Here is a 25,885-nt window from a genome sequence, read left to right on the forward strand (position 1 = left end):
TTTGTCTTGTCCTGCACTGTCTTGTCTGTCTTGTTTGTCTTGTCCTGCACTGTCTTGTCTGTCTTGTTTGTCTTGTCCTGCACTGTCTTGTCTGTCTTGTTTGTCTTGTCCTGCACTGTCTTGTCTGTCTTGTTTGTCTTGTCCTGCACTGTCGTGTCTGTCTTGTTTGTCTTGTCCTGCGCTGTCTTGTCTGTCTTGTTTGTCTGTCTTGTCCTGCGCTGTCTTGTCTGTCTTGTTTGTCTGTCTTGTTTGTCTTGTCTGTCTTGTTTGTCTTGTCCTGCCCTGTCTTGTTTGTCTTGTCCTGCACTGTCTTGTCTGTCTTGTTTGTCTGTCTTGTTTGTCTTGTCCTGTCTTGTCTGTCTTGTTTGTCTTGTCCTGCACTGTCTTGTCCTGCACTGTCTTGTTTGTCTTGTCCTGCGCTGTCTTGTCTGTCTTGTTTGTCTGTCTTGTTTGTCTTGTCCTGCGCTGTCTTGTCTGTCTTGTTTGTCTTGTCTGTCTTGTCTGTCTTGTCCTGCGCTGTCTTGTCTGTCTTGTCTGTCTTGTCTGTCTTGTTTGTCTTGTCTGTCTTGCTTGTCTTGTCCTGCGCTGTCTTGTCAGTCTTGTTTGTCTTGTCTGTCTTGTTTGTCTTGTCCTGCCCTGTCTTGTTTGTCTTGTCCTGCGCTGTCTTGTCAGTCTTGTTTGTCTTGTCTGTCTTGTTTGTCTTGTCCTGCCCTGTCTTGTTTGTCTTGTCCTGCACTGTCTTGTCTGTCTTTAACTAACTTACTAAGTCCTTATAGCTCTGTCTTAGTTCTATGTACAGTAACACCACGATCCTGGAGACACATTGTCTCATATCACTGTGTACTGCAACAGCTATATATGGTTAAAATGTCAATAAAAGCTTCTTGACTTGACTTGACTTGACTTGACTCATCAAGATACAAGGTGTTGTTCATTCTGTGACGCTTTTCTGCTCGGTCGGTTACAAAGAACGGATAGCTGAGCCACAGCAGCCGTCCTGTCGGCTCAATCAAAGTGGTCTGACCAAACCTTTCTTACCATCACGCCATTTCAGAGCTGCATTTTTTCCCACCATCCTTTATTACCCAGGGTGATTGTAAACTCTGTGTTAACAGAATTCTGGGTTATATTGTTTCACGTTTCACACTCTTCATCCTTTACCTAAGGGTAACAATTAACCCATCAGGCACTAAGACAGTCACTGAGGTCACTTACTACCTCCGACCTTTGCTGTTCTGATGTCTGATGTAAATGTTAACTGATGCCTCTGACTTGATTCTGTGTGATTTTTATATTCCTTACTGCTGCATGATCCAGTAACTGCTGCAGATGTAGAGGAGTTCCTATTAAAGTGGCCAGCGAGCATATTTAAACAGCACATTTATAGTCTCCTTCTACATGATTACTTTCTGAATTGTTCTCCTTTTGTTTAATCTGATTTCATGGCGGATTTTGTGAAATACGAAACCCCCGGCTCCTAAGAACCGTCGGTTGTTAAGGCGGCTCGCTTTTTCTCGACCGTCTCTCTTCTCTTTTCTCTTCTTCTCTCTTTTTGATGAGCTGCTCTTTCCCAGTTAAGTGGATTATTACAGTCCTGGATAATTCATGTCACAAGGCATTATTTGGATGAGGTGAATAATTGAAATCTGTGTCTGAAAGGATTTGATGTGGATGAGAGGAAAGGGGGACCGGTGGCAGGGCTGGTGTGAGGCGGCGTGTCAGCCGAGGCACAGCAGTCACGTTAAACTCTTCTGACTCACCTCGGTCCGTCAGGCCAGGTTTGGACCTGTGCTCTCTTTTCTCTCTGGCATGTCACTCAACTGCAGCACCAACCACGTTCCAGCTTGATGCTCGGCTCTTGGTGTCGGGGTCGGGGTCGGTCCCGCCCACTGACTCACTAACAATTATTTTGACCTTGATTTTAAGATTGTGCAAATCTCACACACTTCCACATTATAGCCAAAACAGCATTTCTGCCGTCGGCTCAGCCACGTGAATGGCAGCGGGGCTGATGTTTCACACCCGGTTCCTGCAGGAACTCCTCAAAACACTTAAAACTTCTCTTTCTAGTAAACTGGAGATCAAGCCAGGCTTTAATATTATTTTCAACATACACAAAGTACTAATAGAAACAATCACTCAGGCTACCATTAGCAAGGAATTATGACGTTAGTGGACGTTATTGTTTTAAAAAAAAAAAAAGGTCATAAGTTCTAATAGCTCTACATGAGACGCGAGATTAGCGCCGTTTCCAAAACGAAATACGTCACAGTGGTTTAGAGACTGCGTTTGGGGTCAGCGCTTTAATTACTGACACTTTTTCACAATATTTAACATGTCAAAAAATAACCGATACCTATATTTATTTATCTATGTTGAAGTCTGTGTGTGTAATCAGTCCCTCAAGGACTTCACAATTCTGCTATTGTGGAAACGAACACAAAATTCAAGAAAAACCTGCAATTATTAAAGAAGCTTGCAGATTTCCTGGAAATTTCTGCAGATCTTCCACAGGTTTCGACCACACGGCGTCTTCCAATCGCTCACGTGTCGAACGCGAATAGAGACGTCATGAAAGCGATCGCACGTGTCATCGCCGTTGCCAATTTAAGCAGTTTACTATAAAAAGCACCACGCTTCTGATGACCACGCTTACTGCCCCGCTGGGGTCGCTCTGTGTGCCCCAAATATCACCGGCCTCCTGTCGAAAGAGGCAGGGATGCAGAAGCTGAGGGAGGAGGTAAAAATGAGGAAAGGCGGGGGGAAAAAAAAAAAGAGAAAGTTGTCAGAAGAACATTCCGGTCTCACTGCGACTTCAAAAGCTCCCCTTCCCCAGGATATTAAGCGACTGTGATGAAAAATTTAGCGAGCGTTAAATAAGGCGCTTTGAAGTGATCTGTTTTGGCTCAGCAGTCTACGAATTTCCGGAGCCCCTCTGCTATCGCCAGCATGTAGAGGTTTAAAAAAAAAACATCACAAAGCTTAGGATTCGGGCACAAATTGACAAGATGCCAACGTTAACATTCTAGCTGCTTTATCAGGCTTTCTCTCGCTGTCTTATTCACTTATCCCGTTTTTAGCGTCCTTTCTCCGGTCGGTACCTCGCGATGCTCGTCCCTCAGCGCCCTGCAGTTACAGCTGACATCTGTTGCTTGTGTGTTGGTTTTGAAAATGAGCTGCGTTCAGCCGGGACTCGTGGAACACAGCGGCACGCAGCCGGAGGTGCTGCTCAGGACAAAAGACGACGGCCCTCCGTTTTCATATATCGGTTATGAAAGTCCAGAGATGAGAGGAGGTAGTGGCTGGTAATAAATCTGAGCCACTAATACCTTTGGTGACGCTTTGCAGCAATTTAGATCTCATTTTTGCCTGTTTTTCCACTTTTGATTATTACTTTAATTGTAATCCTTTATTGGAGCGGCCTGCAGTAAAGGGAATTATGGTCGGTCTGGGGCTCCAGGCTCGGAGATAATTCAAAATTATTGAGGAAGATGGCCACTAGGAGAAGTTCGTCATAGCTCCACATACTGGGCCAAGATGTGAAGGGTCCTTCGGCGTTGTTTCCTTTTTTTTTCCTTTTACAAAAACACACGGAATGTGAATCCTTCCTTTTAGGGATGCACATTTTGGTTTTTAGTTGTAGCCAAAATGAACAATTTTATTTTAGGTTTATTTCACTTCATCAGAATCGCTCTGTGTCCGGAATCAAACGTAGCAGATGGTCAAGATGAACCTACTGCTTCGGAGCTGTCTGTGCTCACCCGGCGTTTACACTCACCTACGGTAGCAAACGGTTTCTGTTTACGACGCTTTACTGTAGGAAGAAGTTTTGCACTCTGCAGTATTTAAACGTTTGCTTCTGTTTGCTTGGTCTTTTGTATTCATTAGGAAATACTTCCAAATTTCTGTCACTTCCTGTCATCAAACAGTATCACGTGGTATCGGATTTTGGTATCCGAGCTTTAATTTAATTTCATTGAATTTTTTTACAGAACCGGTATCTTTATACCGGTGTTGATGTAAACACAACGATGGCACACTAAGGCGTGATGTCTCATTAAGGCGTGCGATGATGTTCACCGTCCTGGTAACTGTTCCTGTTTCAGACACAGCAGCCCGAGCGCTCGTTGACCGAACCCCTAACACCCTTTAGCCGTGGCCGTGAAGTGGGGCCTCGGTGTGGCGATGTGTTTTTAAGAGTGCCACTTGCACACTTTCCTGAGCTCTCAAAGCTTGTGTTTAATGACACAGGAAGGGCTTTATTGTTGCTGTGTTGCACTTTTCTCTCTCCCCCCTCCCCCCTCCCTTTTTCTCTTCCCTCCCTTCGTTTCAGGATCCTTGGAGGACTCCGTATGAATTCTCACTGTCATGTCCAAGGACGAGCGGCGCAGGGTCAGCTAATTGCTTTTATGATTATGATTTCACGTCAGATTTATCGTGCGTGCTCGGATCACTTCTCGAGGGCTGCAGATGCCGGCTGCAGAAAATGAGTTTACGGCTGCTGGCTTGTTCGGGCCTCTCGCTTTAGCACAGGTGGCTCTTTTTGACTCACTACACATCACTGATTTAGAGGTGAATCATCTGCTTTTTTTCCTGTAAAAGCTTTGCTTTGTTTCCAGGCTTTTCCCCTTGATGCATGTGGTTCTTTTTTTAATTTTTTTATTTTGTAGAATCCCCTCTTGAAGCTCTTGTTTGTTTACCGGTATGAGACACAATTGAAACAAACCGTAATTCTCAGTTTCATGTGTGAACTGAGAAATGGCTTCTTTATGAAACCACCAGCCACCGGTTTTCTCTGACTCCCTGATGCTCATCTGTATGAATTATTTGTATTTATTTATTTATATTTTTCAGATTGTTCCCTGCTCTGTCTTTTTTTCTCTCTTTTTATGACGTTAACAATTCCGTCTTTTTTGTTGTTGTTGTTCTTCGGCTTGACGGAAACGACTGGAGTCCAGATTCTGTTATTTTGGGTTGTTTATTTCTCCGTGTCCAAGCTCCGTTAGATCAGAGAAGCCGATTCCTCAGGTCCAGATGCGGCACATTTCTGGCCGGACATCTTCCCACATCAAAAGCCCGTTTGTTGTTTTTTTTTTTTTTTTTTTGTCTTCATTTTCAATTCTAATTCTGTCCTCTTTGCTGAAATGCTGCAAATCATTCGACAAGCTTTCAATCAGGAAATCAAGCTTTTTTTTTTTTTTTCCGTTGCAGGTTTGGGTACAAACTTCCTTTTATTTTTCAGCTTTTATTACGTGCAACAATTTCTCATCTCTCCATACAAGTACAATACTAACTAACCACTTGTACACTGTTTATTTTATAAGGAACAATAAATTTCTTATCGTGACACTGAGCTAACGTTGTAATAAACTAATTAGCTTTCATACAGGGACAGATATTATCATTCACGATTGGCAGATGCCCTTATAAAGAGTTATCTTATTTCTAAAGCTGAGCCACTGAGGGTTAAGGGCCTTGCTCAGGGGCCCAGGAGTGACATGTCAGTGGCCTGGGATTCAATCTCCTTAACCACTGAGCTACCGCTGCCCTCATCGTCATAGACTATCGGCTCATAACGATTCTCGTCTGATATTGTTTTCTTACTGAAGCGCTTGAGTTTCTTTAACACACAAATCACTTGCAGTGCAATAGAAATAAATATCGTTGTACGTATACGGTGTGAATATGATCAAGTCAACCCTAATAATACAGTCAAGTCTCTTTACATCCAGTGTTTAACTGATGCCGCTACTGATGCTGAACACGTGTAGGATTTTTATGAAGTTATTATTGTAACCAGCAGAGGAATTCGACGAACGTTGGACCTGGTGGCGTCCCGTCAAACACCGTCCGCTTTGAACACCAGGGGAAAACCCTTCAGATAATAATAGTGACGTTATAACTTTATAAAAGTGTGTGGTGAAGGGTTTGTGGCCAATCCCAATTTCATATCTTTAGAACCTATAATCTGCTAAAGAAAGTGGGAAAAGAGTCGTCATTTCGGTTATCAGCATCATCCACATCATCACTGGAGCGAAAAATCACTTGTGGCATTTAAACCCGAGCCTCATTTTGGTGTCTTCGCCGCTCTGTCTGTTCTAACGTCAGTAGAGACGTATCCGCTATAGATAAATTCAGTCTGTTCTGTTTAAAGGAAATAAAAATCACCTGTGACATTCCTAAAAATTGCTCTGACATTTAACTCCACAAATCAAACTCGCATTTAATTTCAGCTTTTCCCGTATGGAGCTCACTGGATAGAAACATAACCAATAAAAGAAGAAAAGAGCCTGAATAACTGAGCAAGAGAGACTGGTCCCTGTCCTCATCCCTGTCTTTGCCCCTTTCCTGTTCTTGCCCTTGTGCCTGTCTCTTGTTCCTGTCCTCATCAGTATTCCTGTCATTGTCCCTTTCTCTGTCCATGTCCTGGTCCCATCCCTCTCCCTGTCCTCACCCCATCTTTGTCCATCTCTACATTCATGTCCTCATTCCGGTCTTTGTCCCTATCCCTGTCATTGCCCATGTCCTTTCTTTTTGTCCTTGTTCATTGTCCATCTCTACATTCATGTCCTCATTCCGGTCTTTGTCCATTTCCCTGTCTTTATCCTCATCCCCCCTCTCTGTCGTTACCTCATCCTTGTTCCTGACTCTTTTCCTGTCTCTATCCCTATCCCTGTCCTTTTCTTGTCCCTGACAATGCTCTCATCCCTGTTCTTGTCCCTGTCCTTGTTTCCCATCCCTCTCCTTATACCTATCTCTGTCTTCATCCCTGTCCCCATTCCTGTCCTCTGTGATTGTCCATGATCTCATTCAATGCCCTCCTTGCTTTCACCAACCCTATCCATGTCCTCCTTATCTCACCCGTCCCCGTCCCCGTCCCTGTCCCCAGGCTTTTTTGTGATGATTTCTAGACAACTGGCACCATGTGACTCTTTAATAGAATGGTCATAGCCCTGTGGGAAAACTCGATTAGATTTGTCAGACGAGTCAAACGCAATCATCAGGAGAAGGTCCAGGAGAGCGAGTCAAGCACCAGTGACTTCTGCTTGAGTCACCGCCGGCTGACTGGTAACTCGGGGAAGAATTCCTCCCAGCCATCTTGCCGTCAGTTACTCTCATTCAGGCAGGGAGAGATTGTTTATTGTGTTAGACTTAATCTATAGTTTTCCCTTTGCTTAAAGAGCATATTAAGTCTTTTTTTTTTTTTTTTTTCCCCTGGCTGATGCACCATCCATTACCGCCTTGATATCCTAACCGTACCGCGTATGGTAGTCGTGCCTATTAATTATTAATGTAATTATTAAATTATGTAGCATGTATTTGTTGCACAGCACTTTCCTCTATAAAACTGGTTATAGCTGGTTTTGTTTTGGTGCGATGCGTTTCGACCCGACGTGGAACAATTACAGTTTTTAATTTATTAGAATCAGAATGGGGTTTATTGCCAGGTTCTGTAGTGTATACTCGTGCAGGAATTTGTCTTGGTGTGTTGGTGCACAGGAAGAAAAGAGAAGAAACTTAAATATAAGAAAGAAAGGTTATAAAAAATAAATAAATAAATAAATATATAAATAAATAAATAAAATATGACCTCCAGGGTTGGGGGTTCGATTCCCGCCTCCGCCTTGTGTGTGTGGAGTTTGCATATTCTCCCCGTGCCTCGGGGGTTTCCTCTGGGTACTCCGGTTTCCTCCCCCGGTCCAAAGACATGCATGGTAGGTTGATTGGCATCTCTGGAAAATTGCCCGTAGTGTGTGATTGCGTGAGTGAATGAGAGTGTGTGTGTGCCCTGTGATGGGTTGGCACTCCGTCCAGGGTGTATCCTGCCTTGATGCCCGATGACGCCTGAGATAGGCACAGGCTCCCCGTGACCCGAGGTAGTTCGGATAAGCGGTAGAAAATGAGTGAGTGAGTGTCCGTAGTGTGGGATTGCGTGAGTGAATGAGAGTGTGTGTGTGTGTGCCCTGCGATGGGTTGGCACTCCGTCCAGTGTGTATCCTGCCTTGATGCCAGATGACGCCTGAGATCCCCGTGACCCGAGGTAATTCAGATAAGAGGTAGAAAATGAATGAATGAACTTATCGGTTATAGTTACGTTTAATTCTGCTAAACATTTTTGGGGTAAAAAGTTTCCTTTACATTTTAATCGATATAAACAATATTTAGCAGCTTTACAAATAACATTTACAGTTATATCGTTGCTTCCTCTCTCACTTTTTCTTTTATGTCTTTCATGATGTAATAAATAACTAAAAATACGGCATGTTTTAAGGATCTAGATAAAATCGCCCAATACAAAGCATTGCTACTAGAAAACACCTTTTTATTATTTGAAGCATCCACAATACAATTACCTGCAATCCTGCTATCGCTATAGAAACCGTAACCTATTAGACGGTGTGTGTTAGAACAAATCTGTGTTTTGCCCTGCGTCTTTTTGGGAAAGATGAATTAGATTTGAGAATTCAGGAGCTCTGCGCTTTAAGACTAATTATTTTCCGATCCTTTTCTCTTATTAAGTCGTCATCCTTTTGTGTGTGTATTCCTGAACGATCTGCTTCTTTTCCTTCAAGCCGTTACGACCGTTTGTGCCGTGATATTAAACCACACACTGATTGAGCCTCTGACTCTGCTGGGATTCCTCCTGGAAACTTCACGTTTATTCCTTTAGAGAAGTCTGGGATAACAGAAAATGTCATTTCTTTAGTTTCTTTTTAAACCTCTTGTGTGGAATTTTCCGATTCTAGCCAAGGGAATCAATCCGAGCAAAATCGGTTCTACAGATCTATAATTTCCAATTGGCCCTAGCTGTGTCACGATGTGTTTGCATGAGAGACGACAGAAATATGACACATATTCGATCGCAGCACGGCCATGCTTTTGCTTTTCAAGTGCCCGGAAAGGCTTCTGTACGGCTTTTTGTAAAGCCGTTGCCAACTTTGTAATTACTGGAGTCTGATATTCTAAGTTTCCTCTCGGCCTTATTTGTATGTTGGAGGAAGCTCTGAGAAGAGCAGACATGTCAGAGAGAAAGAGAGAGACAAGAGAGAAGAGAGGGGAGACTCGAAGTCTCAAGCTGCCTCTCCTGTCAGACGTTTACACACACACACACACACACACACACACACACACACACACCACTCAGCCTCCAATGTCACTTTCAAGGCATAATTACCCCAAGTTGTGTTGATTAGTATAAGAAGCAATTATGCCAGTTTTTCCGCCGCAAATGAGGAGACGTGATGGCCCCCTGATTGACAGGAAACATCCCTGCTTTAATAAGTAAACGACTATGGTAATGCAGGTACTGAGACCCTTTGATATGTCAGCATCTTTTTTTTTTTTCTTCTTCATTGTAGGCCCTGTCCTTCTGACTTTAATGAATACGTGTTTGACTGAAGCCTTATGCTGTTTTTTTTTTTTTAAACACAGGAAACATTGCACACTGATTCCTGCCACTGACAAAGGAGAAAACGGTCTTATCGATACTCCGCAAAAGTCAAAATTTCCTCGTTTTACTTGAATAACAATTATTTTTTCAACAGGCCGGAAATCAGAGAAGTTACAACCATTTGTAATTGACACATTGGGAACGTTCCTTATCGGCTTGCACAGTAAGTTATTAGCTGCTAATTCATCCACTGACTCCCCTGCAGCGTCAGTTATTTGTGTAAATGGAGGGATTCCCATGGTGCGTTTGTAACTACATTTCTAAAATAATTATTTAACGTTACACGCTGGCTTTTCTGGGATATTAGCACAGGAAGAGGGAAGAGTTCTTTCCATGCGTATGCAACTCCTGAATTCTGAAGGATATTTATACGGTTTATCTGTGTGTTTCGGCTTTGCACCTTTTCACCTTCAATACATTTTCGTGTAAGTTAACAGGAGGATGTTTTACCAACTTAGTGAGGTTCTCTGCTTTGCGTTCTTGCAACCGCAGAGTTAGTGTGAAGAGTCGCTGCTTCGTACTGTATGTGAGAGTAAGTAGTTTTTTTTCAGACACCTAATTAGATGCCTCCTAGTGACGACCCCCGTTACTCTCCGACACCGTCGTTGCCGCTTATGTTAGACACGGGCTCAAACGTGTACGGCGTAATTCCAAAAACACCGTCTAGCATATCATCTTCATTAGATTCAACAAGCGCTGGTGAAGGTGACAATGAGAATTTTTCTAAGAATTTCTAAGCTACAAATGATTTTGTTTAGATCCCATGGTGTGTGTTTGACGTTAGCGGCTGTTGGGTAACAACCAACTCCCTATCTCAAAATGGCAATACGTCAACATAAGAAATCAAATCAGGGCTTTCAAACCGTTTCATGGGGACTTTAAGTTAGTGCACACTGGGGAATGTAAGTGCCCCATAGGTAGGTGACGGTGGTATCGAATTTAATTAAACTTCTTTCTCTTATTATTTTTCCTCGCTATATCTTGGAGTTTGACTCCACCGTATGTAGAAGCACTACGTGGATTAGATCATAAACAGCCTGCACTTCTGATTCTCTTGTTACACTAAGCACACCAGACCCATGTGTGTGCTGCTGCATAAATATAATAGGATCATTCGCACCAGCACTCACAATCCCAGCTGTAATTTATATGGATTGAATGAGTGCTGCATTGTGGAAAAGCACGAGTGGACCAAACACTCATTTGTCACCTCTAATAAATGTTGCAATGTAAATTATGAAGTTATGCTTCAGACATAAATGCACTTTATTTCAGTCTCTTAATGCAGAGGCAACCTTTGCCAGCACATTAAGAGACTGCATCTGGAAAGGGAGGAGGGGAAAACATAAAAATTCAGTCTGTTTTTATAATCAATAATAAGCACAAAAGGGCTGAGATGAGGGAACATTATAAAATATCTGAAGTCTAGCTCATAAATTATTGCTAGAAAACTGGCTTGTACACTAAAAATGTAAATACATTAATGTTGTTAATAAAGTGACTAATAGTTCTATCAGGACTGTAATAGCAGTTTAATGAAATATGGCAGCATGAATATATTAGTTTCACTCTAAAATGGGAGCTCCCAGGACATTTATCAGTGCCTTTTCAAACATAATATTTTGATTTTGTTCTGCTAATTGCTTCTATTTTTTTTTTTACCCTCGCCCCCACATCATCTTTTGTGAAATGGGGAAAAACACATAATGGATATTAATTAATAATTGTCACTTTTTCTTAGTTTGATGAAAAGTAATGGGAGAGAAACACTAATGGTCCATGTTTCTGTGTGGCACGAAGAGATTACAGCTTTATCAGTCGCAGAAAAATGAGCGGCAGTAGGTTAACGCTGCATACGGACGTAGCCGAAAAGCATCACGTCGTAGAAACTTTCTGGAAGAAAAAGGGTACTTTAACCGCAGCAGGTGAGGTGATGAGTCGCTCTCAGTATGGTTTTGCTATTTTAAATTCTGGGGTTTCCATTCATGGTGTCTCTCGTGTAGAACTTATGGTGCATTCATCCATTGCAGCTTTGTACAGGAGCACTAAAGGTGGCTGGAGATAAACATTAAGCTTCTGTCCCTGGATATGGTATTGACACATCCATCGCACAGCTCCAGACTATCAGTCCCAGTCTTTCCGTCTTTCCTCAAGACATTCAGCCCATCGTTGCCTTGACTCTCAATCTTAGCCAGGATTCTGGCTTGGCAGACCATTGGTCCCGGCTTTATATATCGTCGCTGTCGGGCGGAAACCTTGTATGTCCACATTTTAGTCAATTTCATATTTTTTCACATATCGATGCTATTGGTCAGTCCCCACGTGGGTCTGTTATTTTTACAAGTTATTAACCAATCTAAAGTCTTGAAAATAGCTTGAGCGCAAATCTCATAACTCCATTGAACACTTCAACTGTCCACCTCTTCCTCACTCCGTGGGAGAGCTTCGTGGCATATTTCTCCTCAAGAAGAGTCGCAACGAATCAACACGTCTTCTGAGGTAAATGTCTTCAAAACACTGGGCTCAAAGAAAAAAAAATCTTGACCCCCGCTAGTTCTGGTGCTCGTCTGAGGACAGGAATTTAGCGCAAGACAATCCACTGCAATGTGGACTAAACCCTGTGCACTGCAGATAAGGTACGGCGTTTTTTTAATTTCCTGAAAAATAACGGTTTTGGAGATACGAGGATTCCGCCCGACAGCGACGATATCTTATTCTAAGATTATCCCGGTTTACAACACTTGTAGCACAGTATCTCTAGGTTCCCAGGTTTTTCTCCTATACTCTAAGTCCTAACCCACTGTCTTACCCTTAGACCTAGCCCTACATCTGTATATCTTCCAGTCTAACCCGTTACCAATGCTTCCTCAGTCTTAGCTTGGTATCTCTACACCATGAGTCCCCTCAGACCTAGTCCTATATCTGTAGATCATCCGGTCTAACTCTTTGTCAATGCTTTCTCAGTCTTAGTTCAGTATCTCTAGACCCTGAGTTTTAGCCTCCAGACCATTCCTAACCCACAGCCTCATATCTTCAGACCTAGCCCTACATAGTACATAGACAGATCCTCAGTACTAGCCATGCATCTTTGCTCCTTCAGTCCTTGCTTGGTATCTCTTGACCCCCACTTCTATCACAGTGTATCTAGAGTCTCAATCCTAGCTTGATACCTATAGACCCCCCATAATAGCTCTTAATTCCAGGTCCTAGCATTATGGCCTCCAAAATTCAATTAAATTCAAGATAAAAATTCTTGAGACCGTTATCTTTAGACTCCAGGCAGACTTTCCTTGCTCAGTATCTTTAGATTATCACGTTTGACTCAGATCCTCTGTGCTTTACCATTTTCTTCATACCCTTTAACCTGGCCCTACATCTCTAGACTTTCATTCCTAACCCCTAATCGTAACGTATCTCAACTCCTTTATTCTGGTTCCAGACCCTCAGTCCTAGCCAGGCATCTTTGCTTTCCCAGTCCTAGCTCAGTATCTAGAGACTGAGAGTTCTTTGATGTTCTTTGTCCTACATCTCCAGACATCCCCTGTCCTGATCTCTAGACCCTCAGTTATGCTACTGTCACACCTCAATTTTTTGCATCCTCAGTTCAAATCTGTAATCTCTAGACCCTTCCGTCTTGACCTCTATTTTTTATTTATTTATCTTAGCCTTGTTTTGTCAGCTTTTTAGTCCAAAGCACGACACACACCTTTCGTGTGTTCGGGTTTGGTTCTGTAGCTCAGCCTTTAGCATGGTTCTAAACCTCCACTCTGTTGATTCATCCCAGTTCTGTGTCTCCAGACATTCAGTCCTAGCCTGAAATCTTCAGACTATTAATCTTCACCAGGTATTTCCAGACCTTCCGTCCAGCTTCTGTGCCTTTAGACAGTCATTCATTCATTCATTCATCTTCTACCGCTTATCCGAAATACCTCGAACTATCTCAGGCGTCATCGGGCATCAAGGCAGGATACACCCTGGACGGAGTGCCAACCCATCGCAGGGCGCACACACACACACTCATTCACTCACACACTAGGGACAATTTTCCAGAGATGCCAATCAACCTACCATGCATGTCTTTGGACCGGGGGAGGAAACCGGAGTACCCGGAGGAAACCCTTTAGACGTTTAGTCTTGATTCTGCATTTCCAGTTTTTGTGCATTTTCCTTTGTTGCTGAAAACAGTGTTTTGTTATGAACCTTGAGAAAAATCCGACTTTGCATGGACTTGCTTATAGAAAATGCCTGTTGCCTCTGGGCACTAGTAACGGTAATTCTCCTGACTGCATTCCTGTCATATTAACTGAGTCAGACTTTCACTGTTTTGATGCTGTTGATGGAAGTGTAAGGTTTTGCAGAACACACCCAGCTATCATGTGTAGCGAGACTAGTTCCTAGAGTTATAATATAAGGCTGCAGTTAATCCTTTACTCTTCGAGGTGTGTCTGCAGACCTGTCTAGGAAGAAAATGTGACTGAGTTTATTCGTTGATATTCAGGGTCGCAGTGTATCTGTGGCCTAACACAAGAACACTAGGAATGGGGTAGGAATAAACTATTGGTGAATGCTGGCATGTCCATTGACTTCACACACAGAAGGCAGAACATGTCTAAATCCATGCATATACTGTAGTAAACTAAAATTAATTTCAACTCGAGCCGAGAGCTGCTTTAGACTGTGCCATCCATGACTGAAGAAGTTTCAGTTCAGTAATCAAAATAGTACCTTTAGAGAATTCTAATGTTCAGGCCTAGTAGGCTCTCAGTACATATGTTTAGTTCATATCATCTTTTCATGCATGAAGATGAACAACTCTGAGGGAAGTATGTATTGCAGTGTTAAAGACAGGGCTTAGGTTAGAACCAGTTGAGCTGTGCAGCCATTACGGAAACCGCACCTGCTGGTTGCCCACAATGCCCAGTGTCTTGCACCTGAACACATACACACAAACAAGCACACAAAACGGCAGCTCATTTTAAATACAAACCTTTTCCTTAAATACATACAGCATCCTGTGTGGTTTCAGCTCGGTAGTGTCCTCTCTGGTGTTGTGACTGCACTAATTTAACGGTATTATGAGAACAATTTTGACTCACTCATTTTTGTCACCCTGGCTGAGAGGGTGTTTAGGTACAGTACGAAGGTTAGGGAAGAGAACCAGCCAAAGAAGAGAACACTATTTTGGATGCGTCTCCATTGTGTTTTTCTCAGTCAAGGTCGGCAGAAATTGTCATAACAGGTGTGTGTCTGTCAGCGAGTGGCCTGCCAGTGCAGCCCCTGCACTCACACACGCCATGCTGTCATACCGAGGCAGTTCATACACACATACGGACCAGTATTAACCCTGCTCTCCATAAACCACTGGTCAGAAGAAGTTCACTCACCTGCTCCACACAAACAGTTTTGCGTGAGATGACTTCAAAGTGATATGATTAAAAATTCTGTATATCAAGCATGACTTTAGGAGCTATTTATAAATGACCACATTTCCAAGTATATGAATGACTTTTTACTTTTATATTTATTTATTTATTTATTTATTTATTTATTTATTTCACTTTCATAGCTATTTTCTTTTACATAATTTTTACAGAATAAATTTGTGACCGTCTGGATTATATAAAATTGCTTGATATAAGAAAAATGACTTCTGTAATCTATAATTACTTATTATGTAGAAGTGAAAATGTATATATACTTTTAATAAAACATTTTACAATTTTAAAACTAAAATACGGAGGTTAAGAGCAAAAAATTACTACAAATATTTTGGTTTAAATTTTAATTAAAACATTTGATAAAAAATCCAGCGCTAAGGTGTTACATTGAACAATTAATAGTTGTAGTTTATTAAAAAACGATGAACTGTCGGCACATTATATTAAAATAGCTACAGATCATGTAAATATGTAAAGATTAATAATTTAATTAAAATTATTTAATTACAAAATCCAGTAATATCCAGTAAATTTTAATTCTGGATTTAAAAAATACCAAAAAAAAAGACTTTATGTTCTTTGTTTTTTTTGAAAAATATGTTTTTAGAGAAATATAGAATTACATTTTTTATAGATTAAAAAAAAAAAAGTTCTGTAATATAATGCTCTGTTACAGTAAATGAACACGTGATCAACATGAATATCGTGGCTTATTAATTGCCGTTGATTGCTGATTTAAATTTCATTTCCAAATCAGAGACATCATCCTTTATTGTGAATGCTTTGTCAGTTCCTCAGAGCTTTCAGTTTTCTTCTTGGTTTGTTTTTTTTAATTGTTATTCAACATTTCTTATATGATCGTTTATTTTCCACACCGTGGTCACGGTGCTAGACCGAATGCATTAGGAGGTCTTTCGGGAGTGGTTCATTTGCAGAAACCAGTGTGGTGATCGTGATTACTTTATGTCTGACTGTGTAGGCCAAACCTGGTAGTACAAAAAAAGGGGGGTGAGTTTTGTTTTGTTTTGTTTCTTTAATGGAGGAGTTCAGCTTCCTCCATTAGCTGTGCGTTTCTCCGAATCTGTGGGTAAACTCAAAGAATAGCTGCTCTCATTGTGAGTCAACAAGCATAAAAGAGTTTCATCTCACCAGTTATCAGTACGTCTCCGGTTATTGGTGAAAAAGATCAGCTTTGAAAGACGGCGTTATCTCGAGAGCTGAGGGTTTTCAGTTTGAGAAGTGTACAGTAAATAGGGGTAAGTTGTGCAGTCTGCCTTGCGTGGGGGTAGCGGTATCCTGCACCGTGCACCACTCATGTGCCTCTGAGTGTGGGTTGAGCATGTCTTTAAATGGGAACTCCATTGTCCATGCTGCTCTAATCAATCTTGACAGCTTTGACTAATGTGAAAAGCCTGGCAGGCCTTCAGGTTCATCCTGAAGCTGTGTGCTTTTCTGCAGTACCACCTGTGGCCAGTAGATGGTGATGGTTATCTTCTGAGACTTAGCTGTAGGAGACGTGGTCTGGGAGTGCTGTCTTTCTCATTGTCTGGCTGTAGTTCTTCCTCTGTCTTGTCTCTTGCAGCATGCTTTATTTCCTTCTAAGCTTTTGTCCTCTTTGTGTTCTTATCACTTTTCTCCCTGTGAGTCAACTTTTACAAGCTTTCAAATTCTTTTACTTTTTTTTTTAGTTCTAGTTTTGTCAAACATCTTTGTTCCCTAAATATCTCTCTCTCTCTCTCTCTCTCTCTCTCTCTCTCTCTCTCTCTATCTCTCTCACACTCACACACACACAGCGATGGGTGTCATCCACAAGAGGGTCACGGCACCAATTCCTAGCCTTTTGAAGACAGCAAAATTGTTGATCCACAACGCACGATTAGCATCCTCCCCTATTGAATGCAGGCAGTCGGGAGATGATAATGTCAGCCGAATGTCACAATCTGTCCGCCGCCGGTGTGACCGTCCTCACCAAGTGTCACATTGAGCTTACACCCAATCAATTGATCATGGCCGAGCACATTTCCCTTTAATTGTCACTGCACTGTACATCTATTCGGCCTTTTGGTGATGGAGGAGCAGCTGTGTGTGCTCAGTTTGCTACCGGTTTGTGTGTGCCTGTGTGGGAGCTTTTTAATTTATTTATTTTTTTCAATAGGCCTTGAGACCGGCTACATAAGAAAACGTAGGCACCAGTACAGCGTACTCAATCGGAGGAAAAGCTCTTCATATCCATATCTGTATTAGTGCTTTATTCATTTGGCTTCAATCAGCTAATTGGATGTGAAGGCTGGTCGTCCCTTCTGTGGAAATGAAGGGCAAGGTTCCATTGGCAGCGCAAGATTGCCTTTGTGTTTATCTGTGCGTCTCATCAACGCCGTGTTACGACGTGGCATTGTAGTATTATCTGCCATTGTTCATTTACGTTTGGCATGGACGTTTTTTTTTTTTTTTCTCTGCGCAACAGTACGCTTTTGATTTATTTCTATATTTGTTTTTCTCTTGAAATGCTTGTTTTCAGTAAAGCAACCCATTTTAAATATATATATATATATATATAAACAAAGCGTCTCACAGTCAGGGAACGATCCGGTTTCATTTTCATTAGCCTGCAAACTCCGTCTTATTTGGCGATCAGAAAGACGTGTGGACTGTCACTGAATGTCATCATTGACTGTAAAAGGAGTTTGGGGGGGGAAGAAAAGCCTCAAATTACAGGAAAGCAGCACTGCATTAAAGAACAAAGGAGATCGATGGCAGTACATTAAACTTTATGCGATTGGGGGAGGAGGAGAAAAAAAAAATTCAACTAATTAAAATTGATTACACTTGCTTTGTAAAAGTGTTTCTGAATTAAATTATTGTATGAAAACATTTTGACCAATTGAGGAGCTGAGGAAGTATCCATTACTGGATTGCTGCTGGAGTGTTTGCGGTGAGCGGCACCGAGTAGTTTGTTGTGTGTGTGTGTATGTATACAGTATATGAAGTCCTTAGTGCCACTGTTTCACATGTGATCACATTATCCCTCGCTCTCTGTTACCCTGGACCTCACCTTTCAATGATTTTTTACCTGAATTAAAACGGTATTGGTGAAAAATGCCCGTCTCTTTTCTCACCACCGAAGTGTCAGATAGCGAAGCTGATTTGAAATCTATGTGTCTTTCGGTTTAATAAACGCTCCGTGGTCGGGTTGGAATGTGCCGCCAGCCTGCCTTTTTGGTAAAGGGTGCCATCAATATAGTTCTAATAAACAGTTTGAATGAATAGCCCAGGTGTGTTCTCCAGAGTTTCCCTTCTCTTAAAGCATCGCCGGTGGTGATTTTGGCATTTTGTAATTGCCCCTGTAGGAAGTTCCAGTGCCTGAGAAAAGCCATGTGTCTCTCTTTTCACCGACTTGCCATTAAATATTGATGTTTTCCCTCCATCAGTCCTGCAGCGAGGCACCTTTGCACTTGCCAGGCAATATGTGACCTGCAGTGCTCACTTATTAAAACACTACAGAGCGAGAGAGAGAGAGAGAGAGAGAGAGAGAGAAAAGAGTGAAAATGAAAGAAAGAGATAAAGCGAGAGAGAGAGAGAGAGAGAGAGAAAAGAGTGAAAATGAAAGAAAGAGATAAAGCGAGAGAGAGAGAGAGAGAGAGAGAGAGAGGGAGACACTGGATGCGAATGAATGATTTTACCAAAAGAATTAAGATAAATTTGTTCCAGAAGTTTCTGCTGATTTTATAAAGTTTACTAAAATAGGAGGCCACGAAACACATCTCTGATAGGAAGTGTTGCATTGTGTGTGTGTGTGTGTGTGTGTGTGTGTGTGTGTGTGTGTGTGTGTGTGTGTGTGTGTGTTTCAGAAGATTAGGCCTCAGATATAACTTACTTTGTTCAGCCTGATGAATATCCAAAGATCACACAATAAAGAGTTCAGCTCTCTCTCTTTCTCTCTCTCTCTCTCTCTCTCTCTCTCTCTCTCTCTCTCTCTCTCTCTCTCTCTCTCTGTCTACTTATTTCACTCTCTCCCTTTTTCTAAGTCTTTCTCTCTCTCTTTCTTTATCCCTCACTTTCTTTCATTTTCCTCTCTCTCTCTATCTCTCTCTCTTTATCTCTTTCTTTCATTTTCACTCTTTTCTCTCTCAACTTTCTTTTTTTGTTTGCTCTCTTTCTCTTCTTTGCATCTCTCTGTACGTCTATATTTAATTGCCTACCGCACACTTTTCTGTGTGAAGACTTGCCGATAATTAATGCTATAAGATAAACCTGAATCTAACCTTAACTCTAACCTCAGGAGGCCTGAGTACTGAGGGGTGTGTTTGTGTGTGTGTGTGTGTGTGTGTGTGTGTGTGTGTGTGTGTGTGTGTGTGTGTGTGTGAAAGACAGAGAGCTATCATGTTTGTGCTTGTGGGTGTCTCTGTGTGTGGTTTTAAGATCTCTCTCGCTCTCTCTCGCTCTCTCTCTCTCTCTCTCTCTCTCTCTCTCTCTCTCTCTCTCTCACACACAAACTCACTCTCACACACACAGACACACACATTCTACTGACATAAATGACTGTATGTAAGTGCTATTCCTGCACCCAAATCGAACCTTAACACCAGAAATATTTTTCAAGTACCATGTAATTATGAGAATATTTAGTCCTCTTGGGGCCTCCCACAGTACATGTTTATACACACACACACACACACACATAAAATTGCATAACACACGCCTCATGTCATGTTTTGTAGCCTGTCTGTGTATTAAGCAAACATCAATGAAGTTTTTCACTCTGCCTTCACAGACATGTTCTTTCTGACCTTTCGAAGTCAGAAAGCAGACGTTCAGAGCTTTCAATAAAAAAAAGAGGCCACCAGTGTGAATATCCGCATTCTCCTCTGCTGAGACTGACAGAGCTAAATACACATCCAGCAAAACAGAAAAAAAACACATGTAGCCTATGTGATCATCAGAGCTGAAGGTTTTTATTGAGTTCAGCCTGAATCTGACCCCTAAGAGTGTAGAAGAGAGAAAAGAGGAGAGAGCGGAAATAAGGAAAACCCCAACAATCCGTCACGGCCGTGATGTAAGGAACGGTGAAGGAGGAAAGCTTAGTGATGTGAAGGTTATTTTTGTAATGACTGAAGTGATTCATTTTAAAAGCAGAATTAAACCCCAGCTCTTATGGACTCTGCATTCTGATTGGACAGAAATTGTTTATTTTTTATTTTTTTTTTGTAACGGAATTTTATACGAATGCTTTTCCGCTCCAATACGTTATATTTGTTCTATAGCAACAACTTACATGCAGACTCGAGTGATTTTGATCTGTGTAAAAGTTTCCTGTGAGGAAATTTCCATCATTTTAGAATTTTTGGAAGGAGTCTTGCTCTTCTTTTTGTTCCTCATTTGTCTGCATCTTCTTTATTTATTTATTATATATATATATATATATATATATATATATATATATAATTTTTTTTTCTTCTTCTTTTTTTTTTTCTTAGATTGATTAATTAGTTATTTAAATTCATGTAAAAACAGAGCAAAAAAACAGAGCTTTCGTTTTAAGATCCGCAATAATATCTTTTAGAGTTTTTTAAAGATTAAAGTGCTTGTAAAACTGATTTAAAAAAAAAGTAATGTATAAATATTAATATAAAAATGACTCCCTGGCACATTGCTGTGGTTCAGGAGGAATAAAAAACTTCAGGACGTGCTGTTTTAAAAATCAGCAGCTATGGGATGTGTTGGTGTGCTGTCTGCTCGTGTTTGTACACACACACACACACACACACACACGCTCAGTCAGGTGTCATTTCTCTTCACTGTTCCCAGGAGGGTCTGTGTGCTTGCTAAAGGTCAGCTTAACAGGAAAAGATGTCATAATTAGGAGGATGTTTAGCCTTGTTCTTTGAAACGATTAAAAACACCATTTAGAGGCTCAGTCAGTTAGCAGATGGAAGGAATTTTAATTTAATCAAAAACCCCCGTTTTTTTTTTTCTTTTTGGAAACAAGCGCTCTCTGCTCTGAAAGCTTGCTAGACGGCGTCTCCGTTACGGAGTCGTCCAGTTAATTAATATTGAAAGTCAGCTATCCTCCCTTCCCTTCTCCGCCCCCTACCCTTACCCCAACGCCCCCCAGCCCACTCCTCCCTCACTGACTCTCCTTTAACCTATGTTTTGGAGGAATTTGAGACCTCGCTAACACAATTGTACCTGTCTCTATTAGCCTTTTATTATATCAAGGCTGCTTCTGCACAAATGTTCAGGGCAATTTGGAATGAATTGATTCACACCGAGTCTGGATAGCAAGAGCTGATAACGATTTCCTTTTAGCTTCCCTTATCGTTTCCTTTTAGCATTGCCCCCCTCCCAATCTAACCGTCAGCTCTGGTGTCCTCTCTGAACCAGGCGTAATCGCTGACCTAAGCTTACATCCCTTACATCAAGACCACCTTCTCAGATCAGGTTTCTTATTTTTATTACTTTACATTTAAACAGCTATAGTGAAAGAGCACATATATGTACAGTATATACTGGGGTGGGTGTGTGTGTGGGTGTGTGTGTGTGTTTCATTTTATTCTTCATTTGTGTACCGTTTTATCTTCTTGTTCTCTTTTTTCATCTTTACAGTGTATTTTATTTTATATTTATTAATGTTTTCATTTTTTGTTCTGTGCATTTTATTAAAAACTTTTTTAATAATCTTTTTTTTTTTATTTTGATCTACAGCAACTCTGAATACTGCAGTTATTATCCAAAAAATGAACAATGCTATTATTTTTATTATTATTAGTATTGATGTAAAAATTATAATATATTAGACTGTCAAATTCTAATATATAATAAGAAATGCAGTATGATAAAAATAATAAATAATATTATTGAAATGATTATTTTTAATAATCTTATGATGTATATATTTGAACATTTTATTTGTATATTGTGCATTTTATAACTAATGCTCAAACACTTTAAACTGCTACATGTATGAAAGGTGCGAATTAATTATTAGTTATTAATGAGTTATAAACAAAGATAATAATAATAATAAGAAGAAGAAGAATTATTATTATTATTATTATTATAATAATTCTGTTTAAATAAGTAACCTCTTAACACCATATTACCCAAATAATTTATGAAAGATGGTGCAAAAGCTACAATTTAAAATCTTTTCCTAGTAATATTTATTTGTTTGTTTATTTGTTTGTTTATTTATTTATTTAGTAATCTCTGTATCCGCCTCCGTTCAGTTCCGCTTGCTCCAGAAGAACTCTATAACTCTTTAACAGGAAGTTGTTCCTTTTCCTCTGTGGTAGTTAGATGGCAGCATTTCTAAACAAAATGGCCCTTTTCCCAAGTTTAGACATTGCTTTACGGTTTGTACGTTAGAACGACTAAACTTCATACACTGTCTCTGAAAGGAGGAAGAGCTAAAAAGAAATCACAGACCCTTCATCAAACTTGCACCTTCTAGTCACCGACACTGAACGAATACGATTGTTACTGCAGGACACGTCGTCTTAAATTATTTTAAAAAATGTAGGCAAGAATTTATATATATTTCACTCAAGTCTGAGAAATACACATCCGTATTTCACACTTATTCATTAACACACTTTTAGTACTTTGTGTTTATGGGTTTTTTTATGTGAGACGTAGCTAAATAAAAGCAATATTTCATCTTTTAAAGAGCAAGACTAGATTTTATTGTTTCGTTTGTTTCAATTCACCTGCTCCAGTGACTTCACGTTTTTTTACTTAATGAACTCTACTTGGTTTAATCATTTTTAACAAACATTTTGTTGATGCGTATTTGACGCTTTTTGCTTTTATTGATTTAAAACGAAAGAGATATTTTAGACTTTAAAGCGTTACGTTTCCAACACAAACCGTTTTACATAAACGTGTTAGTATGTCAGTAAAAGTACTAGGCGTCGAATTTGTTCAGTTGATTTCTATTCACTGCTTTGTTCATTCTGGTTTTTATGTAGGATTTAAGGCATCTTTGCATTTCACTATGTTTCTGTAAGAACACACAGTACAGTATATTTGCACTCTTTATTTATTGACATTTCATCAGGACAGTAAACTGATCAGAAATGAATTGTTCTTGCCCTAATCCAACCCTAAACCTTTGGTACTGTGTGTAGTAATAAAGAACTAACACTTTTTCTATAACAATGGATTTGATTTGTAATAATAATAATAATAATAATAATAAATCATTGTGTTTATTTAGATATATTTAGATTAACATGTATAATAATAATAATAATAATAATAATAATAATAATAATAAATCATATTTGCTGTAAAATATTTAGATTAACTTGTATAATAATAGTAGTAGTAATAATAATAATAATAATAATAAAAATGTTTATTTAGATGTATTTAGATTAACATAATAATAATAATAATAATAATAATAATAATAATAATAATAATTGCATTATTGCCTTTCTGTATGTTTGTTGTGTATCTGTATATTGTAATTAAGTCAAACGTTTGTCATAATTTAGTCAAAAAGTGCTTTATGTGAATGAATATTAAGAAATGCAATGCCAAAGATGATGTATTTATTTATTTTGGACTGAAATCAAGACAAACCATAAAAATCAATGATGCCTATGAACACAGAAATCTTTTAAAATGTAAAACAATTACAGCAAATCAAATGAATAATAAAAAAGATGAATGATGAGGATATTGGTACAAAGAAAATGCAAGAACAACATTAAAACTAACAGCACTGTAATAAAAGAAGCCACAATAAGCAGCAGGTTTAATGCAGATGATGTAGGGAGCGTCAGATAGGTGGACAAATCAGTTTATTAGGGCTTTGAGCAGGTTAAAGCTGCTGTATAGGACGATTGTGCGTTTCTAATAACGCAATGTAATAATTCGTGACTTACTAGTTAGCTAGTTAAGTGCATTAGTACAGACTCAGTAGCACATCATGTTTGGAAACTTGACCCCAAAACATTTTTGACTGCAGGCTTCAGTGGCTCTTGTGTCATGTCTCTGCAAGCTAATTAACCAGATCAGCTGATGCGCGGGGATTTCGGAAACTAGCGTCAAGCGCATCACATGACCGCAACGTGTTTAATGTTACGAGCAAATTGAAAGCTTTTGTTTGTCATTAAAAAGTACAAACTAGTACTCTAAACTACTTACTATCCCAGCTGTGGAAATGTGTTTGTGCTGAGCTCTACATTATAAATTTTTATATAAATATAAAATTAAGCAGTACTCTTCAGATTCTCTGCTATACAAGGTGTAAAAAAAAAAACAACAAAAAAAACAAAACAAAGCTCATTCGGTCCTCTGTATGCTCAGCGGTGAGGTCACATCTCAATCCATCAATCCCCAATATGATGTAGTGTACACTGTCAATAAATAAGTTGATTTTATGTAAAAGCGTCAGAACAGGCGTGTAAAAGAAACAAGGGAGAGCACGGCAGGTCAGATGTCATTAGGATGAGGGATAACACTTCTTCCTCCGAATTTAAGGGAAGTGTGAGGGGGGGGGAAAGTGCTCTATTAAAGCCTTGTCCAATCCAAACTCAATAAGATGGCTGTATGATTTGTGAGACTTGCTCCAGTCATCAGGCTCACCGTGGCAGTGCTGTCTCCAGGCATGCCGCTTAAACGCTGCTCGCCTTCTGTGATTGAGTTTTCGCCACTTTTTAAGTTGCGCCCTGACACTTGATCATTTATCTCATTTGTAAAGATTATTGGTTAGAACACAGAGCACTTTCAGTGCATTAGCAATTTTAGCCTTACAAGAAACACTAGAAAATAATGGTTATTAACAAAGAGTATTTACTGGTATTCAGCAAAGCAACATGCAGCCACCTTTTTAATTTAGGTTAATATTTGGCCTGCCAAAGCAAATGTGCCTTGTACTGACTTAGAGTGATGCAGCTCTCCGGCTTAAAAGCACAATTGTGTGCTACTACCTTACACTACAGCGAGGGTGATCTATACGTCAATAACTAGACAAGACTAAAATCTGCGCAATGTGGTTATAATTGATTGAGATGTCTGAGTGGAACTTGCATAAAGCAGCTATGTCATCTGCAAAGAAAAGCACTTTTCTTCTCCCTGTAGATCACGCACAACACTCAGGGAAAATAAATGGACATCTGCCTTATTTGTAATCCCACTTCGAGGTTGATCTCTTAGGCGAGCGTTTGCAAGAACGCCAGGACGCGTCCAGCAGCGGAAGCCATAAATGCGGGCGTAGACCTCGCTGTGTTTCCGCTGACCCAAGTGCGGTCAGGATAGAAGTGTTGGTTTGTAACTGTGTTAAGAAAAATGTGAAATGATTCTGAGTGTTTTTTGTGTGTGTGTTAAGATATAAGATAAGACACTTTATTCATTTCAGATGGGACTTTTAGTGTTTTAGTAACAGGACGAGAGACAAGAGATAATATAACAGCAAGAGAGGCTACAAATACAACTATACAACATTATGTGCATAAAATACATAAGAAAATATACAGTACATTAATATAGTTTTATGTACAGGTTGGAACAGCGTGATGGTGTCTTAGTGATTCAGAGAAGTTATTGAATGTTTTGTACCTGTTAGACCAAACAGAAAGACAATGGAAGCTCATGGATTTTGTTTATTTATTTATTTATTTATTTTTCGTTGTATATAGTATGTCATAAATGGCTCATTTTATTTTATTTATATATATATATATATATATATATATATATATATATATATATATATATATATATATGTATATATATATATATATATATATATATATATTTTTTTTTTTTTTAATTTTCAATACTGATACTGAAACCTTGAGTATCGGATGCTACAGATCCTCATCTGATATTATTATTTTATTTATTCATTTTTTTAAAAAACTACTAAGCTTTAATTTTTTAAAAAAATTTTTTTTTAAGCCTGAAGTACTTCACTATTTCACAAAAAAATCACTTAAAATATAAATATCATACAATAGATCAAAAAAAAAAAAAAAAAGAAAAAAAC

General features: G+C 39.6%; 1 protein-coding gene across 2 annotated transcripts in view; it reads left to right on the plus strand.

Moving 5' to 3' along the window:
• Positions 1-25,885, plus strand: part of pex14 (peroxisomal biogenesis factor 14) — an 82,524-nt gene that overhangs the window by 4,355 nt on the left and 52,284 nt on the right. The window lies entirely within an intron of this gene.

This window comes from Tachysurus vachellii, chromosome 19 (genome assembly GCF_030014155.1).
Source record: "Tachysurus vachellii isolate PV-2020 chromosome 19, HZAU_Pvac_v1, whole genome shotgun sequence".
Lineage (NCBI taxonomy): Eukaryota > Metazoa > Chordata > Actinopteri > Siluriformes > Bagridae > Tachysurus > Tachysurus vachellii.